Here is a 21929-nt window from a genome sequence, read left to right on the forward strand (position 1 = left end):
AAACAATTCCATTCACCATTGCAATGAAAAGAATAAAATACTTAGGAATATATCTACCTAAAGAAACTAAAGACCTATATATAGAAAACTATTAAACACTGATGAAAGAAATCAAAGAGGACACTAATAGATGGAGCGATATATCATGTTCATGGATTGGAAGAATCAATATAGTGAAAATGAGTATACTACCCAAAGCAATTTACAAATTCAATGCAATGCCTATCAAGCTACCAGCGATATTTTTCACAGAACTAGAACAAATAATTTCAAGATTTGTATGGAAATACAAAAAACCTCGAATAGCCAAAGCAATCTTGAGAAAGAAGAATGGAACTGGAGGAATCAACTTGCCTGACTTCAGGCTCTACTACAAAGCCACAGTCATCAAGACAGTATGGAACTGGCACAAAGACAGAAATATAGATCAATGGAACAAAATAGAAAGCCCAGAGATAAATCCACACACATATGGACACCTTATCTTCAACAAAGGAGGCAAGAATATACAATGGAGTAAAGACAATCTCTTTAACAAGTGGTGCTGGGAAAACTGGTCAACCACTTGTAAAAGAATGAAACTAGGTCACTTTCTAACACCACACACGAAAATAAACTCAAAATGGATTAAAGATTTAAATGTAAGACCAGAAACTATATAACTCCTAGAGGAGAACATAGGCAAGACACTATCCGAAATAAATCACAGCAGGATCCTCTATGATCCACCCCCCAGAATTCTGGAAATAAAAGCAAAAATAAACAAATGGGATCTAACTAAAATTAAAAGCTTCTACACAACAAAGGAAACTATAAGCAAGGTGAAAAGACAGCCTTCGGAATGGGAGAAAATAATAGCAAATGAAGCAACTGACAAACAACTAATCTCAAAAATTTACAAGCAAGTCCTTGTAGCTCAATTCCAGAAAAATAAATGATCCAATGGGCCAAAGAACTAAATAGACATTTCTCCAAAGAAGACATATGGATGGCCAGCAAACACATGAAAAGATGCTCAACATCACTCATTATTAGAGAAATGCAAATCAAAACCACAATGAGGCACCACTTCACACCAGTCAGAATGTCTGTGATCCAAAAATCTGCAAGCAATAAATGCGGGAGAGGGTGTGGAGAAAAGGGAACCCTCTTACACTGTTGGTGGGAATGCAAACTAGTAAAGCCACTATGGAGAACAGTGTGGAGATTCCTTACAGAACTGGAAATAGAACTGCCTTATGACCCAGCAATCCCACTGCTGGGCATACACACTGAGGAAACCAGAATTGAAAGAGACACATGTACCTCAGTGTTCATCGCAGCACTGTTTATAATAGCCAGGACATGGAAACAACCTAGATGTCCATCAGCAGATGAATGGATAAGAAAGCTGTGGTACATATACACAATGGAGTATTACTCAGCCATTAAAAATAATACATTTGAATCAGTTATAATGAGATGGATGAAACTGGAGCCGATTATACAGAGTGAAGTAAGCCAGAAAGAAAAACACCAATACAGTATACTAACACACATATATATGGAATTTAGAAAGATAGCAATGATGACCCTGTATGCAAGACAGCAAAAGAGACACAGATGTGTAGAGCGAACTTTTGGACTCAGAGGGAGAGGGAGAGGGTGGGATGATTTGGGAGAATGGCATTGAAACATGTATACTATCATGTAAGAAACGAATCGCCAGTCTATGTCCAATGCAGGATACAGCATGCTTGGGGCTGGTGCACGGGAATGACCCAGAGAGATGTTATGGGGAGATAGGTGGGGGAGGGGGGGGTTCATGTTTGGGAACACATGTACATCCGTGGTGGATTCATGTCAATGTATGGCAAAACCAATACAGTGTTGTAAAGTAAAATAAAGTGAAAATAAAAATTAAAAAAAATTAAAAAAAAGGAGAACAATAATTTAACAATGATATATTTTAAGCCCTGTCTTTGCAAAATTTTCCATTTTATCCAATTTTGAATAAAGTTTTGGGAATTTTGTATTAATCAAGACAATTTTCTGCTCCAAAACATGCAAAAGATTTATGAGTTTTGTAAAGCAATACAATAAACAATTCTATGCTAGATATACTAAAACAGAAAATATATATTTATTGCAAATTAGGTTCAAACATAATCAATTCTTGAGATACTTTTTAACAATTTCTTAGAATTCAAAATTACAATAAATTGCATTAAACTTTAAAAGGGATAATATCAATAAATAGGCAATTCCATTGCTTCTGTATCAGAAATCATTAGAAGAAAGTGATTAATGTAACTTAAAAGAGAATTATAAATATATCTTTTCTTCTGTGGAAAAACATTTATTTATATTTTAGTATCTGTGTTATTTCAAAGCATCATTGAATACTAGTTAAGAGAAAAGAATTTTAATTTTTTACATTATTCAATTTGCATATTCATATTAATGAAGTTGCTCCTTATACTAAAATCAATTGCCAATTGTTCCTTCTGAATACATGTTCAATCCATATGGATCTTTAAAAATATATGCTTATGTGATACAGGGGAAATCTTGGATAATACTTGGATAATGAATATTATTTACTAATTACATAAACTTATTATGAAATGCAATGAATGAGTGAGCATTGAAAAAAGCTGTGTTATTTGGATGTTATGCATGGCAGTAGTTTATGATAAAATTAAAGAGAAATTAACATCTCATTTCCTGATACAACTTTATTTTATTTTTATTTTTTATTGGATTATTATTGCTTTACATACTGTTCTTGGGGCTCTCGAGAAAAGAATACTTAAAACTCAACATTTTTGGCTTAAAACTCAACACTGAAAAAATGAAGTTATGGCATCTGCTCCCATCACTTCATAGCAAATAGATGAGGAAAAAATGAAAACAGTGAAAGATTTTATTTGCTTGAGCTTCAAAATCATTGTGGACAGTGATTATAGTCATGAAATTAAAAGATGCTTGCTCCCTGCAAGAAAAGCTAACAGATTTAGGCAGCATATTGTAAAGCAGAGACATAATTTTTCCAACAAAGGTTCATATAGTCAAAGCTATGGTTTTTCCAGTAGTCATGTACAGATGTGAGAGTTAGACCATAAAGAACACTGAGCACTGAAGAACTGATGCTTTCAAATTGTGGTGCTGGAGGACTCTTGAGAGTCCCTTGGGTAGAAAGGAGATCAAACTAGTCAATCTTAAAGTAAATCAACTCTGAATATTCGTTGGAAGGACTGATGCTGAAGTTGAAACTCTAATACTTTGGCCACTGGATGCAAAATGTTGCCTCACTGGAAAAGACCCTAACGTTGGGAAAGATTGAGGGCTGGAAGAAAAGGGTGTGATAGAGGATGAGATGACTGGATGGCATCACCAATTCAATGGACATAAATTTGTACAACTCCAGGAGATAGTGAAGGACAGGGAAGCCTGGTGTGCTGCAGTTCATGGGGTCACAGAGTCTGATACGACATAGCAACTAAACAACAAATTGCTTTACAATGTCATCTTAGTTTCTGCTGTACAATGAAGTGAATCAACTACATGTACACATATGTTTCCTCCCTCTTGGATTTCCCTCCTACACCCCCATCCTACCCACCTAAGTCATGTGCTGATACAACTTTATATTGAAGAAAATGAAATGCATATAGGACTCATCTTACTCTCTTAGCTATGATTAAACAGTTCCTCTTACATGTGATTATTTTGTTAATTATGTTTCCCTCCTTTGTGGTCATACTATCATGCTCTTTCTTTATTTGTTTACAATGTTGACTTGTATATATTTTGATTGATATCTGTGCAATTGGCCATTACATACATGGTAGATGGTCAGTATACAACTCAAATCATGAAAGAAGAAGAAACTTAGAAAATCTGCTTCGTGTTATACTTTTGACATTTTTATACTCTTTAAATGATAATAATGAAAATAAGAGTAATAATAAGGATACAAAATAGGAAATTAGAAGGACAGGTGTTTATGTGGTTGGTTCTGTGCTCATAACCAATATTCATCTCTCTCCTGCATAATCCATTCATTTTCTGACCCCCTATCAGCATTTCTGCTGGTATAATTTGCACAGCTAGTGGGGTAATTTAGGATTTCAAACCTGAAGCTTGTGAATACCAGGCTACTGTGCCCTTGTCCAGAAATTTTTGCTGCAACTGCTCTTCTATAGCTGTCAGAGACCATGTCAGCAGCAAGAGTCACTTCAAAAATACCTTGAAATCCTGACATGTGTCTTAATAATTTAGTAGGAATTATGGCAAGGGTGACATTCTTTCCAACTACTAGTTTACTGTTATAAGTCAAGATGGTAAGACCACTGCTATAGCTTTTGGTTTGTTAGAAACTTGATCATAACTTTTGCTACCAGTATTCTTGCATGGTAACTGTTGTTCTAGCCCAGTAAGTACAAATTTTTTTTTTTTTTTTTTTTTGTAAACTGAGGAAGCACTTATTTCCCAAGGAAGGGGGCTATTGCACAATCTTTTGCTTTTCAGATCTATGATTTTAGTTATGAGGCATATAGAACCTGCAAAACATGCCTTGGTTCTTTTTAATATATGGCATATCTTGAAAGAGAGCATTTAAATTTATAGAATGTCACTCATAAATTGGCATCCTAATTGCACCTGCCAGAGTCATTCTAGTGTTGTAAGAAACCAGCAACATAGGGAGTAAAGGTAGATTATGTTTCCTCTAGGGAATAAGGAGTCAAATAATTAATCTGTCTTCAAGTGACTGAATTATCTATGTTACAGCTTTTAATAAAATGCAGTGAAGACATGGCATTAGCCCTGGCTTCTCACTGATTGGCCATCACCAATGGGCGCTGATGGAAACAGATGCAGAATAAGGGATAGCCCAGAGATGAGCTCACATACACTTTCCATCTCTGCCACTATGGCTGCCCTTTGCAAAGTGTCATTGCACAAAATAGGAATGACCTAGCGACAGGAGCTGATGACCTCTATGAAAAAATCATTTGTCTATATTGTTCAGTAGCAGACACTTTTCTGAGAACTGGCAAAAGATAAAAAAAAAAAAAAAAAAAAAAAACAAACACTTTTTGTCCAGAGATCAATTAGCCAACTTCCCTGGCTCATAAAGCAAGGGAATTCCAGAAAAATATCTACCTCTATTCCATTGACTACACTAAAGCCTTTGAATACATGGATCATAACAAACTGTGGTATTCTCTTACAGAGATGGGAATACCAGGCCATCTTTCCTGTCTCCTGAGAAACCTGTATGTGTGTCAAGAAGCAACAGTTAGAGCCTTGTATGGAACAAATAACTGGTTCAGGATTGAGAAAAGAGTATGACAAGGCTGCTTATTACCACCATGTTTATTTAACTATTTATTTATTTAGAGCTTATCATGCGAAAGTCCAGGATGGATGAGTTATGAGCTGGACTTAAGATAACGGGGAGAAACATCAACAATCTCAGACATGTGGATGATACCTCTCTAATGGCAGAAAGCTAAGAAGAGCTAAAGAACCCCTTGATAAGGGTGAAGGAAGAGAGTGAAATAGCTGGCTTAAAACTCAATATTAAAAAAAATAAAACAAAACAAAAAACAAGATTATGGCATCCAGTCCCATCACTTCATGGCAAATAGAAAGGAAAAAGGTGGAAGCAGTAGTGACAGATTTCCTCTTCTAGTCTCTAAAATCACTGCAGATAATGACTGCAGCCCTTAAGTTAGAAGACGATTACTTCTTGGCAGGAAAGGTGTGACAAACGTAGGCAGTGTGTTAAAAAGCAAAGAAATCACTTTGCTGACAAAGGTCCACATTTGTCAAGGCTACGGACCTTCCAGTAGTCATGCACGGATGTGAGCACTGGACCATAAAGAAGGAAAAGTGCAAAAGAACTGATGCTTTCGAATTGTGGTGCTGGAGAAGACTCTTGAGAGTCTTTTGGACAACAGGAGATCAAACCAGTCAATGTTAAAAGAAATCAACCCTGAATACTCATTGGAAGGACTGATGCTGAAACTGAATCTCCAATATTTTGGCCACCTGATGTGAAGAGCTGACTCAATGGAAAAGACCCTGATGCTGGAAAATGTTGAAGGCAGGAGAAGTGGGTGGCAGAGGATGAGGTGGTTGGATAGCATTACTGATTCAACAGACATGAACTTAGGTAAACACTGGAGATGGTGAGAGACAGGGAAGCCTGCCATCTTGTAGTCCATGAGGTCATGAAGAATCAAACACAACTTGGCAACTAAACAACAACAACAACAACAACAAGTCTCCACATTTTGTTTTTGTTTTTGATCTTCCAGTCACACTCTCCTGGTCTCTAAGGCTAAGCATTTGCTGTCATTACATTATAAACATGAAATATCAATGTGATATTGATATCAGTAATACATAATCTATGTTATGATGGCTAGAGTATGAAAATATTCATGCATATGTTGGAGGGAAAGTATATCTTAGATCTAAATCTTCATATATCATGAAATTCAACAGTTAAGACCTTTGAAAAATAGAAAGTGAATGCATTGTTAAAATGAATTTTAGGTTTTAAAAAAACATAAAATATTGAAAGTAGTTGCCTCAAGGATGTCAGAAATAAGAAAGAAAACTTTTCTTATTGCAATATGATTAATTTGCTTTAAAAATTATCTATGTAAGAGGCAAAACTATATGCTATAGTATAGAATTTTTTCTAAGACATGAGAAAACATAGATGTGAGGAAAATATATACTATCTACATATTAAAACATGTAGAGATACAGTATATATTAAGATATATAAATATATTTATAGTGTTATTTTATATTAAATATATATATAATGAGTGTTTATTGACTTTGCAATCTCTTTGTGTATGTATAATACAGACATTAATATGTTAATGTTCTTTATGTCTTGAGAACATTTTTCAAAGTGAAGAATATATTTATTCAATTAATATGCTTTTATATCTTGTGGTTTTCAAAATCAATATGAATCACTTTTGTAATTAGATGATAAAATTATACATACTTCAAAATCTGGCACATATGTTTTAACATTGAAATATTCTAGTTTTTCTAGAATACCTGAAATGGAGTTCACGCATGCAAATGTACACATGAACTAGATAAGAAAAATAAATTTTGAAGTAAATGGTGTTATTATTTGAACACCTATGTAAAATGGTGTATTATACAAATATTGTTTCATCTCCTGGCAAATAATTATTAGATGGTCTTTAAGGAGAGATCACTTATTTATTGACTGTCTTAATAGGTCTTGATATTGATAATGGGAAACTAGGATTTCTCATTTTTATCTTTTATCTTGAGTATAAGAGAGGAAGATTTGACCATATTAAATTCTTGTAAACTTTTGATCTCTTCAAATAAATAACTTTGCTCCAAGATTTTCCCTAGCTTTCTGGCAAGCATGAAGGATTTTCTTTCATCTTTCCTTCCACTACATTATGCATTGTTTGTATGAGCATACAGTTTCTATTTCATGATGGTTGAAAATACTTATATTACATATACTCAACAATTCATTCATTTATCATTGTCTCCTAAATACCATATGTAATGTCATTTCTGATGGACCTTATTTGAAGCTGTAGATTGGAACTTTTATTAGCAATTTTGTACAGGACTCAGTGGTTCTGAATGGTAGCTTATGTGATAACCTTGTTGATAAATAATGGAAAGAGTACTTTGAACTAAATACAAGCCATAGTTTCTCCCACATTTTTTTTTTTTTTTAACATTTGGTAAAGCAGTCTCAGAGTGCAGCAGTATATATCATTGAACTGAGAAAATCAGTGGCCTGAAAGATTAAATGGACAAAGCTGTTAACTGTTCTTGATATCCTGATGATGCTTAAATATTACTTAAAGCATCACCTTAGGTATTTGAAAGGAAATGTTTATATAATTACATCTATATTAGTTATCTATTGCTGCATAAATATTCATCAGTGAATGATGTGACTTAAAATATTGCATGTACAGTAAATCTCCTACATACAAACCTTCAAGCTGTAAACTTTCAAAGATGCAAATGTGCATTCCATCAACATCAGATGTGAGTGACACTGCAGCTTGTCCTCTGTCTCCTGTTGCTAAAGATGTGATCCTTCAGCTCTACCATCTCCCACCTCCTCTCCTTCCTCCAGTCAGTAACTCTTCTTTCCTGTTCACTCAATGCCAGCTGTACATTTCAATGTACTATACTTATAAGATTAAAAATGTCTCCTTCATTTTCTGTGTTTCTTTTTTGTATTTCTATGAGAAATATTATAAACCTATTACAGAACAATACTCTATGGCTGGTTGTGTTAGTTGGGTACCTAGGTTAGCTTTGGAGAGAAAAACATTTTCAAAGAATGACATTAATTGTAGTTAAAATAATATTGTTTCTCAGAAGTTTATGAATGTATGAAATCTATTAATATAAATAGGATAATTTAAAGATTAAAATCAACATTTAAGTTTAAACTTTATTTTTTAGCCTTTAATAAAAATGTGCATTTAAATATTTACAAAATTATTTTTCTTATACTCCAATTTACTAAAAATATCAAATAGCAATATATCAAATAGCAAATAGCAAAAATATCAAATATCAATTTTTCAGTTTTTTTTTTTTTTTTAATCTGCAGAATTTCTTTATGTTTCTCTTTAAATCTCAGATCTAGATCTTTTTACTCTCAGATCTATTCACTTGTTATTTTCCTAACCTCTGTCAGAGGACTGTTTGTGCCCCACAAGTTTTTACACAAGTTTCTGTAGGGCAGGGACAAATTCTCTACCACTATCTCATGGTCTCTAGCTGGGCCTACAAGTTAAAATGACACAAGACAGATTAAGAAGATAAACACAATTTATTAAATTTTAACATGTGCCTGAGAGCCTTTATAAGATAATGAAGTCTCAAAGAAGTGACCAGAGCAGAGAGCTTTTAAATCTTTTCGAAAAAGAAATATAATATTTGTGAAGAATTAATAAAACAAAAGGATTTTGAATTGGGGGTATTGAATGGCTAAGTAATAACTAGGAGATAAGAGTTTGTTTACCAAGGTTGTTTGTAAGCTTTCTCAAACCCCAATTCCTCATCTACGTTGATAAGAATATTTTCCTTCTTCCCAGTTTAGGAAGAGTACATTTTATATGCAAGTTTTATCTCTTGCTTTCAGGAAGAAAAAGGAGGGTCAGAGTGTCCTTCCTGAACTTGATGTTTCTTAAATGCCTTTAACTAAAAATAATCAATATGTTAGACACACAGTGTGAGATGACATATCTGGTTTCCTTCACTCTCTTTGCACGTTGGCTCTTATCTGAGCTTGAACAATGCTTGAAACCATTAGAGGGACAAGGGAGAAGGAGCAGACTGCATGTTTTATCCTCTTTCCCTACTGCTAGCACTTTATCCAGGACTTGCCATATCTTACTCTATATGCTTCATATTCCACCCAATATATGTACCTTTGTTTTACCTTTCACCAAGTGACCCACAGGCTAAGTATAATAATAGTACAACTGACCTTTGTTTATTTGACCTGTTTTATATACTTGAGTGGATTTTGTTTAGCAGGATTAAACTAATGGATGCAGTTCTTGTTACTCTGAGTGGTCCCAGAAAACAGAGCATAACACAGGATTTTGAGGGTAGGTCAACCAGCTCTGAGTCTGAGCATTGTAATGCTCTCTAAAAATATGAAAGAAAGGACTCAAACATTAGATAACTATCATTTATTGTTACATGGGTGGTGTAGCAGTTGAAGTCAAAGATTATGAATACTGAGTAATTACGATTTAGCAACTGACAGAGAACAAATTGTGAGTACAAATATTGTAGAATGGGCTGGCTGCTTCTGAATGATAAGCTTAGAGCTTTGACATCTGAACTAGAAGAACAGACAGAGATACAGAGGATTATACAGAGACATATAAGTAATATATTACTGTCTATAAGTTCAGGACACATAGATCTCCTATAGGCTGAATATGCATGTCTTTGAAAATTCATCTTCGAAATCCTAGTGCCTGGCCCTGGGACATGGTTAGGGTAGAATGCTCATGAATCACTCTTATGAAAAAAGAGATATCTGCTGCCATTTCTGCCACATGAGAACAAAACCAAAAGTCTGTGACCTGGCGCACAGCCCTCACTGCATGTGCTGACCCCCTGATTTTGGACTTTAATCCTCAAGAACTGTGAGAAATAAATTTCTCTTGTTTATAAACACCCCATCTATGGTATTTTGTTATAGAACCTGGAATGGACTAGGACAATACCTGAGCATCAAGCTCCAATTTGATCATGGCTGATGTTGAATTACAACAATTAAAATGTAAACTTGCCAAATTTCTTAAGTGAATGTTATGGCTTTTGTACTGTAAGCTGAAGTACTTCAAAGATGTTGTATAGATAAATGAATTGAAGATCTTTGTAAAACACAAATCATTTATCTCTTAGACATATGTCTAAGCCCAGGAGAACTGAAAATCTTGAGCATAAAGACGTGGTCTGTGTACCAAAGGAACTGTGATATCTTGCAAGTTCTCACGGCAAGAACCTTATGAATGTGTATGGAAATGTGCTTTATGAGCATCACACTTGTTGTGGTGACCATTTCAGAATGAAAACTGAATTATTATAATGTATGTTGAAAGATAGTATGCTTTTGTACATCAACTATACTAGAATAAAAAAAATGAATATAAGGGTAGAGGACAAATTTGAATTTGACTGAAATTATTAATAAACAGATTTAGAATTTAAAAAGTCTCTGGTATCAAATCTAATTGTGTGTGTGTGTGTGTGTGTGTGTGTGTGTGTGTGTGTGTCTTGCGGGCTCCCATATCAACAAGCAATTCTGAAAACATCATTTTAGAAACTTAGTCACTTAGGCAGCTAGCAAGTAGCCCCAGAACTTTGCTTGGTTCAGTGCATGAAGCCTGGATTTAACAACGTCATGTCTACATCAAATGATATCAAGATGCCTGATCACCTGGTCTAATGTAGAGAAGTAAATGTGCAGGTGCTAATAATGTTTTGGGCTTATTATGGAAAATTCACTTATGTTCCACCCATAGGTATTCATGGAAAGGACACTGAGGATACTCTTTTCTCCAAGGCATTGATAAATGCATTAGTGATATGAACACCAGTGCTCATGGAAAACCTAGATTTGGGCTTTAAAAGTCCCTGGTACCAATTCTAATATATGTGTGTATGTTGGGGGTTTCCCCATACCAACAAACAATTCTCAAGTGACACTCAACTCAACTCAAGTTTCACACGAACTGCTTGGAGAGAGCATGTGACTCCATGGGTTGTGCTCAGTCCTGCAAAATGACCCTGGACCACCTTCAGATGTCATTTGCAAATCCTTGTTGTTAAGTTACTTGCACTTCTGAAAACAAGGTACAAACCAAAGGTTCTCAAGACCTTCTTGGGTTTCTTATGCCACTTGTGAGTTCATTTTATCTCTTGTACTTATTCAGTTCAGTCCAGTTCATTTCAGTCGCTCAGTCGTGTCCGACTTTTTGTGACCTCATGAATCACAGCACGCCAGGCCTCCCTGTCCATCATCATTTCCCGGAGTTCACTCAGACTCACATCCATCGAGTGCATGATGCCATCTAGCCATCTCATCCTCTGTCGTCCCCTTCTCCTCCTGCCCCATATCTCTCTCAGCATCAGAGTCTTTTCCAATGAGTCAACTCTCCACATGAGGTGGCCAAACTACTGGAGCTTCAGCGTTAGCATCATTCCTTCCAAACAAATCCCAGAGTTGATCTCCTGCAGAATGGACTGGTTGGATCTCCTTGCAGTCCAAAAGACTCTCAAGCGTTCTTCTCCAATGCCACAGTCCAAAAGCATCAATTCTTCGGTGCTCAGCCTTCTTCACAGTCCAACTCTCACATCCATATATGACCACAGGAAAAACCATAGCCTTGGCTAGGTGGACCTTAGTCAGCAAAGTAATGTCTCTGCTTTTGAATATACTGTCTAGATTGTTCATAATTTTTCTTCCAAAGAGTAAGCATCTTTTAATTTAATGGCTGCAGTCACCATCTACAGTGATTTTGGAGCCCCAAAAAATAAAGTCTGACACTGTTTCCCACTGTTTCCCCATCTATTTGCCATGAAGTGATGGGACCAGATGCCATGATCTTCGTTATCTGAATGTTGAGCTTTAAGCCAACTTTTTCACTCTCCTCTTTCACTTTCATCAAGAGGCCTTTTAGATCCTCTTCACTTTCTGCCATAAGGGTGGTGTCATCCGTATATCTGAGGTTATTGATATTTCTCCCGGCAATCTTGATTCCAGCTTGTGTTTCTTCCAGTCCAGTGTGTCTCATGATGTACTCTGCATATAAGTTAAATAAGCAGGGTGACAATATACAGCCTTGACACACTCCTTTACCTATTTGGAACCAGTCTGTTGTTCCATGTCCAGTTCTAACTTTCTTCCTGACCTGCATATAGGTTTCTCAAGAGGCAGGTTATGTGGTCTGGTATTCTCATCTCTTTCAGAATTTTCCACAGTTTCTTGTGATCCACACAGTCAAAGGTTTTGGCATAGTCAATAAAGCAGAAATAGATGTTTTTCTGGAACTCTCTTGCTTTTTCCATGATCCAGCGGATGTTGACAATTTGATCTCTGGTTTTTCTGCCTTATCTAAAACCAGCTTGAACATCAGGGAGTTCACAGTTCACGTGTTGCTGAAGTCTGGCTTGGATAATTTTGAGCATTACTTTACTAGCATGTGAGATGAGTGCAATTGTGTGGTAGTTTGAGCAGTCTTTTGCATTGTCTTTCTTTGGAATTGGAATGAAAACTGACCTTTTCCAGTCCTGTGGCCCCTGCTGAGTTTTCCAAACTTGCTGGCATATTGAGTGCAGCACTTTCACAGCATCATCTTTCAGAATTTGAAACAGCTCCACTGGAATTCCATCACCTCCACTAGCTTTGTTCGTAGTGATGCTTTCTAAGGCCCACTTGACTTCACATTCCAGGATGTCTGGCTCTAGATGAGTGATCACATCATCATGATTACCTGGGTCATGAAGATCTTTTTTGTGCAGTTCTTCCATGTATTCTTGCCACCTCTTCTTAATATCTTCTGCTTCTGTTAGGTCCAGACCATTTCTGTCCTTTATCGAGCCCATCTTTGCATGAAATCTTCCCTTGGTATCTCTAATTTTCTTGAAGAGATCTCTAGTCTTTCTCATTCTGTTCTTTTCCTCTATTTCTTTGCATTGATTGCTGAAGAAGGCTTTCTTATCCCTTCTTGCTATTCTCTGGAACTCTGCATTCAGATGCTTATATCTTTCCTTTTATCCTTTGCTTTTCAACTCTCTTCTTTTCACAGCTATTTGTAAGGCCTCCCCAGACAGCCATTTTGCTTTTTTGCATTTCTTTTCCATGGGGATGGTCTTGATCCCTGTCTCCTGTACAATGTCACGAACCTCATTCCATAGTTCATCAGGCACTCTATCTATCAGATCTAGACCCTTAAATCTATTTCTCACTTCCACTGTATAATCATAAGGGATTTGATTTAGGTCATACCTGAATGGGCTAGCGGTTTTCCCTACTTTCTTCAATTTGAGTCTGAATTTGGCAATAAGGAGTTCATGATCTGAGCCACAGTCAGCTCCTGGTCTTGTTTTTGTTGACTGTGTAGAGCTTCTCCATCTTTGGCTGCAAAGAATGTAATCAATCTGATTTCGGTGTTGACCATCTGGTGATGTCCATGTGTAGAGTCTTCTCTTGTGTTGTTGGAAGTGGGTATTTGCTATGACCAGTGCATTTTCTTGGCAAAACTCTATTAGTCTTTGCCCTGCTTCATTCCACATTCCAAGGCCAAATTTGTCTGTTACTCCAGGTGTTTCTTGACTTCTTACTTTTGCATTCCAGTCCCCTATAATGAAAATGACATCTTTTTTGGGTGTTAGTTCTAAAAGATCTTGTAGGTCTTCATAAAACCATTCAACTTCAGCTTCTTCAGTGTTACTGGTTGGGGCATAGACTTGGATTACTGTGATATTGAATGGTTTGCCTTGGAGACGAACAGAGATCAGTCTGTCATTTTTGAGATTGCATCCAAGTACTGCATTTTGGACTCTTTTGTTGACCATGATAGCTACCCCATTTCTTCTGAGGGATTCCTGCCCACAGTAGTAGATGTAATGGTCATCTGAGTTAAATTCACCCATTCTAGTCCATTTTAGTTCGCTGATTCCTAGAAATTTGATGTTCACCCTTGCCATCGCTTGTTTGACCACTTCCAATTTGCCTTGATTCATGGACCTGACATTCCAGGTTCCTATGCAATATTGCTCTTTACAGCATCGGATCTTGTTTCTATCACCAGTCCCATCCACACCTGGGTATTGTTTTTGCTTTGGCTCCATCCCTTCATTCTTTCTGAAGTTATTTCTCCACTGATCTCCAGTAGCATATTGGGCACCTAATGACCTGGGGAGTTCCTCTTTTGGTATCCTGTCATTTTGCCTTTTCATACTGTTCATGGGATTCTCAAGGCAAGAATACTGAAGTGGTTTGCCATTCCCTTCTCCAGTGGACCACATTCTGTCAGGCCTCTCCACCATGACCCACCCATCTTCTGTTGCCCCGCACACATGGCTTGGTTTCATTGAGTTAGACAAGACTGTGGTCCTAGTGTGATTAGATTGACTAGTTTTCTGTGAGTATGGTTTCAGTGTGTTAATTGGTTATAAATCAGATATTTCAAAGAACACTTCCTTGGGTTTGACTTATTTCTAAGAGTGGCTCAGAGAACTCAGAAAGATATTTTACTTACTCTATCACCAGCTAATTTTACAAAGATATAACTTAGGAACAGTCAGGTAGAAGAGATGCAGAGGACAAGGCATGTACAAAAGGCACAAAGCTTCTATGCCTGATAAAAGAGTGCTAGTCTCCCCAGATCTCCACATGGTCACCAACCTGGAATCTCTCCAAACCAGATCCTTTTTGAATTTTCATAAAAACTTCATTACATAGTCATGGATTGATTAATTTATTGGCCATTGGTGATTTATTTATCTTCTAGCCCCTTTCTCCCCTCCATCCTCCCCTGAGGTTGAGGTAGGGCTGATAATAAAGTTCAAAATCATTAATCACATGATGGATTCCACTGATAACCAATTGCCATCATTAGATATTTTCCAAAAGTTACCTCATCAACATAACAAAAGACATCTTTATTGTTCTCTTCAGGACAGTAAAAGGATTTTATGAGCACTGTGCCAGAAATGGTGACAAAGACCAAATACATGTTTTGTTTTGTTTTGTTTTGAATAAATTATACTATTACAGAGATAATGAGAGAAAATAGTACCACTTTAATGAAGTGCTTTTCAATAGAAACAGTTGCACCTTGGAGTGGCATTAAGTCAGATGACTCTGCTTAACTATTAGAGACAATTTGGGTATAACTGCAGGGAAGCATAGATGGAATGGTAATCTTTGACTTGACAAGAAATGATATTGGTTACAGTGCATTTTCACAAAGTCACCTGAATGCAACCACTCTGGTGGCCTAGAGTTAGAGATAAATAGATATTAACACTGAATAGATTCTAATCCTTGAATATACAAAATATCATGAGTGCCCCACTGGTCTAAGTGAATGTTTATGGAGGCTAAGTGGTAAATAAGAAAAAAATATTTTCTTTTTTTACCAAGTTCTGTAGTACAGTGATTCTTAAATGATATTAAGTGGTTTAACTAGACCTAGTTAACAAATTTCAGAGTACCTGCATTAGGTGACTAAATTGTTGAAGAGTTGAATAGAGGACCACTTCCCCCCAACCCCTGCCCAGCTGGCCAAGAATTTACCTTGTAGGCAAAAATGTCAAAATAGGAACAACATTTCTTTCCTGAAAAAAATTGGAGACACTGATGGTGAGATCTAAGATTTGAAAGATATAAGAGTGGTCATTTCTCTCTTATCTCTATTTCACTGATGGGTTTGGCTACTGCCAAATTCACATGGATTGTTTGTTATTAAACAATTAATCCTATGACAACAGTAAATACTACTGCTATTTTTTATGTTGTCTTTTGACATATAGCAACATAGATAAACTCACTTCCTGGAAAGTGGTGAAAATTCTATTTTTCTCCAAAGCAATTAGCAAGAAAGAGAAGTAGGGATTTGCTTGTATCAGGTGGAAGCAACAGTATATCTTCCCTGTCTTATCTCAGGGTTATGACAGCTCTTGTGCTGTCTTAAAGTATTTAAAAGGGAAATCAATCATCTGAATATTCTACAGAGTAGCATGTAATCCCAATGTTGGTTACTCCAAATGATGGGATTTGGTAAGCAGAAAGTAGCTACTTACCATTCATTCTAGTAAAATGTTGATGTGCTAGTGGTAAAAAATTAGCCCAATGAAAATTTTGTTTCCTGTTAGATTACAGAAGTTTCTAGAGCTTCAGTGATTTTAAACATGCTGGGATAACAACTCCAAACTCAGAGGGGCTTGGCACAGCCTGACACTGAAAAAGTGGTAACATTCATCTTGTTTCTTTTCAGATTTTAGAAGCAATATGAACCACATTGGGCTTCATGCTCCAACACACATCAATTAACTCATTAAAGCTATACATTTTCGAGTGGAGTCAAGAGAAAAAATATGGCTGTACAGAAAGTTCAGACTGAAAAGGAAATCTACTGAAAACTAAGTCTCATGAACCTGCAGATACAATGTTTCTCACACTGCCAATCATAAACAAAAGGTGCTTTATGGATCCTCTGGATGGCTCTGCTACGGTAATGATAGCTCAGACTCTGAGGACTTTGCAGCAAAATAATAGCCTCAGCCAGTGATAACAATTCTCTTTTTGAAAGAGAGCTCTTGTCTTTTTACTAGGCCTTGATGGAGACTGAACATATAGCCATGTTACATTCCATGACTCTAAGCCCTGAGTTGACGTCAGTTCAGTCAGTCAGTTCAGTCGGTCAGTTGAATCCAACTCTTTGTGACCCCATAAATCACAGCACGCCAGGCCTCCTTGTCCATCACCATCTCCCGGAGTTCACTCAAACTCACGTCCATCGAGTCAGTGATGCCATCCAGCCATATCATCCTCTGTCATCCCCTTCTCCCCCTGCCCCCAATTCCTGCCAGCCTCAAAGTCTTTCCCAAGGAGTCAACTCTTTGCATGAGGTGGCCAAAGTATTGGAGTTTCAGCTTTAGCATCAGTCCTTCCAATGAATACCCAGGGCTGATCTCCTTCAGAATGGACTGGTTGGATCTCCTTGCAGTCCACGGGACTCTCAAGAGTCTTCTCCAACACCACAGTTCAAAAGCACCAATTCTTTGGTGCTCAGCCTTCTTCATAGTCCAACTCTCACATCCATACATGACCACTGGAAAAACCAACATACATTGGGTAAAACTTAACCCACTGAGCCATAAAAATTGTTTTCAGCATTAGTTTTCTGCTATAATATTAGAACAGGAACTAACACATTTGGAACTGTGTTATTCACTAGGATACCTCTTAGTACTTTCATGACCAAGATAATGGGAATACACAGCAGTCCAATGAATTGAGGACCACTGAGGACACAGATTCTTCAAAATTAATGTTTGGATCACTTCATCAAGTAAAGAAACCTGGTGAGCTTAGATGCTAGCTGTGTGCAATTGGGGATAAAATTTTATTAAATGACAACTATAGCCTCATTGCCAGCACAAGTAATGAGAAACAACAGCTAGATGTACTTAGACTACAGCTGTACTAACTAAAATGAGTTGTCTTCTTTTCCTGAGTTGTGGTACTTAACTACACAATTTAGAATTTGGAAGAGAGTTTGTACTTCAATCTGGTTTGGGTATGGTGCCTAGTAAGAGTTTAAGTTTAAAACTCAACTATCAAAAAACTGAAACCATGTCATCTGGTCCCATGACTTCATGGCAAATAGATGGGCAAAAAGTGGAAACAGTGACAGACTTTATTTTCTTAGTCTCCAAAATCACTGCAGATGGTGACTGCAGCCATGAAGTTAAAAGATGCTTGTTCCTTGGAAGAAACGCAATGACAAAACTAGACAGCACATTAAAAATCAGAGACATCACTTTGCCAAAAATGTCCATGGAAGTCAAAGCTATGGTTTTCCAGTAGTCATGTTCAGATGTGATAGTTGGACCATAAAGAAGGCTGAGTACTGAATAACTGATGCTTTTGAACTTTGGTACTGGAAAAGACTTTTAAGACTCTCTTGGACTGCAAGGAGAGCAAATCAGTAAATCCTTAAGGAAATCAACCCTGAATATACATTGTAGGGACTGATGCTGAAGCTGAAGCTCCAATACTTTAGCCACCTGATAAGAGCCAACTCATTAGAAAAGACCATGATGCTGGGAAAGATTGAGGGCAGGAGGAGAAGGTGCCAACAGAGGATGAGATGTTTGGATGGCATCATTGACTTAAGGGACATGAGTTTGAGCAAACTCCATGAGACAGTGAAGGACAGGGAAGCCTGGTGTTCTGCAGTCCATGAGGTCACAAAGAGTCAAATATGACTGATTGACTGCACAACAACAAGAGTTTAAGTAAGTTTCTTAAAAGATGAGATCATCATCTTACAATAGATGTTCACCTAAAGTTAATTGTAAGCATAAAAGATTAAATAAAAATAATTTATGTAACAGAGTCATATAATCACTAAGTTTCATTCATTTTTGAGTGTCATAGTAGGTTAAGAGTTTTTTTTTTTTTTTTTAATAGAGTAATATTCGTTGATTGTTAGCAGTGAGTTTTCTGGGAATATAATTTTATCCTATTCACTAATTTAGGTATCTCCATGTACTCCCAAATGATTTTAGATTTTTTTTTAATAATAAACATTCCTTTATTTTCTGATACCATTAAAAAACTGATTGCATTAGCAACAAAATGTGTTACTTGAGTTGAAGTTAAGGGCAGTTACTCCCCAAAATGTTAAGTAAAATGGTGTACAACATCAGCAATAAAACACTAAATTTCACATTGTCTTTACTACGTTTGATCTTCTGAACAATTTTGTTGAGCAAGGTAAAATACTACATGTATTTTGTCTTCAGGAATGTAATGGTCTAATTATTTAAACAGATTATATTATAAACCTAAGTTGTGAAGTTGTTTACAGAGTTGGCCTTTTTTTCTCTCTCTCTAAATCAGTAGTCTAACAAGAATTAGAAACTCCTGATATCTTTTGGTCTATTTATTGTGAATATTTCTTAGTGTTTTCTAAATCATACATAAACATAATGAGTATGTTTTTTCATAAACAATATGAATATATGAAATTGTCAAAACCTATACAATATAGTAAAAAGTTAGATATCAGGGATATTTTATTTGGGGCTTAAATAATTTTTAATTGCTAAATCCATGGAAAAATATTTTCAGCATAATAGATTATAAAAACTGACTCATTTAAAGTGTAATATCAGTTAATATTAAGGTTTTTTCCTTTGGAAAGCTTTTTTCCTAAAGTAAAAATATGTTGATATAACTGACAAGGAGATTTCTATAAGCTTTAAGTAACAGTCTTAACCTCTTTAAAGTTCATTAAAATCAATGAAGAAATTTATTCACAAATGGATAGACTTGAGTTCTTATCATGCACAAGTAAACAAAGAATATGATGTAAAATTATCTGTGGTATACTCAGAAAATGTTTCTCTCCTGTCTCCATGACATTTTGGTTCAAAATATCATACTACTCATGAACACTTACTATTTGTAAACCACAGATAATGTTCAGAAATAAATGATGGCTATGGTTCCTAATTCTGTAAATGATTGTTAATCTTTGGTCTTACTTAGACTCAAAGAATGATCCAACAAATAGAGTGAGCATGACATTTAAATCATCCGAAGATAATTCTGACAATGTTTGGGTGAAAGATTGAAATTTCCCAACATAGGCTAGTGCACTTCTCAAATTTTTCTTTTCCTTTTTTAAGAAGTGAAAGGTTTCAGAGATCAAATCTGCTGCAGCATCCACAGAAGCCAATCTATTATCAACAAGAATGTCATCGCTCAGAATCACTTTATGTCTTGTCACTTCTGACATTCTCTCTGAAGCTAACTGTAGCAACAAGCTGCAGAGCTGACATTTATGCTTTTGTATGACTGCTCATGATGAGCAGTTCTACTCAAGTCAGCTGCCAAAAATACCAAAAAGGGATCAAAACATCTTCATTCTAATGATTAAGAAAATCTAATAAATAAAATTTAATTACTGAAACCCATTGGGAAAAAGTATCTATAATCATAAGAATAATGCAAGTGGAGAAACCAACTTGACTTTCCTGTCACACAGATAGAAAAATCATGCAAATAAATATTTTAAATGTTAAAGAAGTTTAAAGAATGTTTTCAGTCCCCTTGTTACAATTGATTTTATTTATTTTTGAAACTATTGAAAGGGAGCTAAAGTGTATTGTTATCCAAAAAATATTTACAGTTACTGCAGATTTTTCCTTCCTTTAAAATGAAAGTGTGTGTGTGTGTGTGTGTATATATCTGTATCCCTGACATTACTAAATATCTTGTTAATTATTGCCAAAATATGTTTTTAATGTATGAATAAGTGAAAAAATGACGTATGAAACAATATATGAACAGCTGCAGTTTAATTATTGAATTTCTCAAAATCTTTAATTTACTATATACTTTTTCCTATAACATTCTACACTCTTTTAAATCACTATCCATACCTTTTAGACATAACATTTTGGCGATTTTTTCCAAGGAAGAAAAGAAGCATATTAGATAGTAAACTATACATTTGTTTACATAAAATAAAAACATCACTAACACAATCTCATTATAAAAACAGTTCCATATAAAATATATCTTCACAATTCAGAAGTATATTTGCAGAGTGAAATCAAATTGCATATTATAATTTTGACTTAAATTTTGGGGAAGAATAATTTTTCCCCTGTATATGGATCCTTCCTTTTTATCCATATATTGAGCACATTCTAACTTACTCCAGTTCTTATTGAAATAATTATAATTTACAATGGAGGCAACTCTTTATTAACCTAAAATTGTATATCTCTAAAGGTAGAATTTTGGGGGCTATCATGTCACCTGAGTGTAATTAAGCATTTATTTCTGGGGTTTCTCCTAAATAACTATCTAGTCTTCATCTCACATAAACAGAATTCAACTTTTTAGACAGGTCTAGCGAGTTTTCTGTTTTCTGAAAAATTATGTGAGCCTTTACAGAAAAGTGTTGTGAAAGTGCTGCACTCAATATGCCAGCAAATTTGGAAAGCTCAGCAGTGGCCAGAGGACTGGGAAAGGTCAGTTTTCATTCCAGTCCCCCAAAAAAGGCAATGCCAAAGAATGCTCAAACTACCACACAACTGCACTCATCTCACATGCTAGTAAAGTAATGCTCAATATACTCCAAGCCAAGCTTCAAGAGTACGTGAACTGTGAACTTCCAGATGTTGAAGCTGGATTTAGAAAAGGCAGAGGAACCAAAGATCAAATTGCCAACATCCACTGGATCATTGAAAAAGCAAGAGAGTTCCAGAAAAATATCTATTTCTGATTTATTGACTATGCCAAAACCTTTGACTGTGTGGATCACAACAAACTGTGGAAAATTCTGAAAGAGATGGGAATACCAGACCACCTGATCTGTCTTTTGAGAAATCTGTATGCAGGTCAGGAAGCAGCAGTTAGAACTGGACATGAAACAACAGACTGTTTCCAAATTTGGAAAGGAGTACGTCAAGGTTGTATATTGTAACTCTGCTTATTTAACTTATATGCAGCGCACATCATGAGAAATGCTGGGCTGAATGAGGCACAAGCTGGAATCAAGATTCCCATGGAGTCGCAGAGAGTCTGATATGACTGAGTGACTGAACTGAACTTACAGATA

Source organism: Capricornis sumatraensis, chromosome 17 (genome assembly GCF_032405125.1).
Source record: "Capricornis sumatraensis isolate serow.1 chromosome 17, serow.2, whole genome shotgun sequence".
NCBI lineage: Eukaryota > Metazoa > Chordata > Mammalia > Artiodactyla > Bovidae > Capricornis > Capricornis sumatraensis.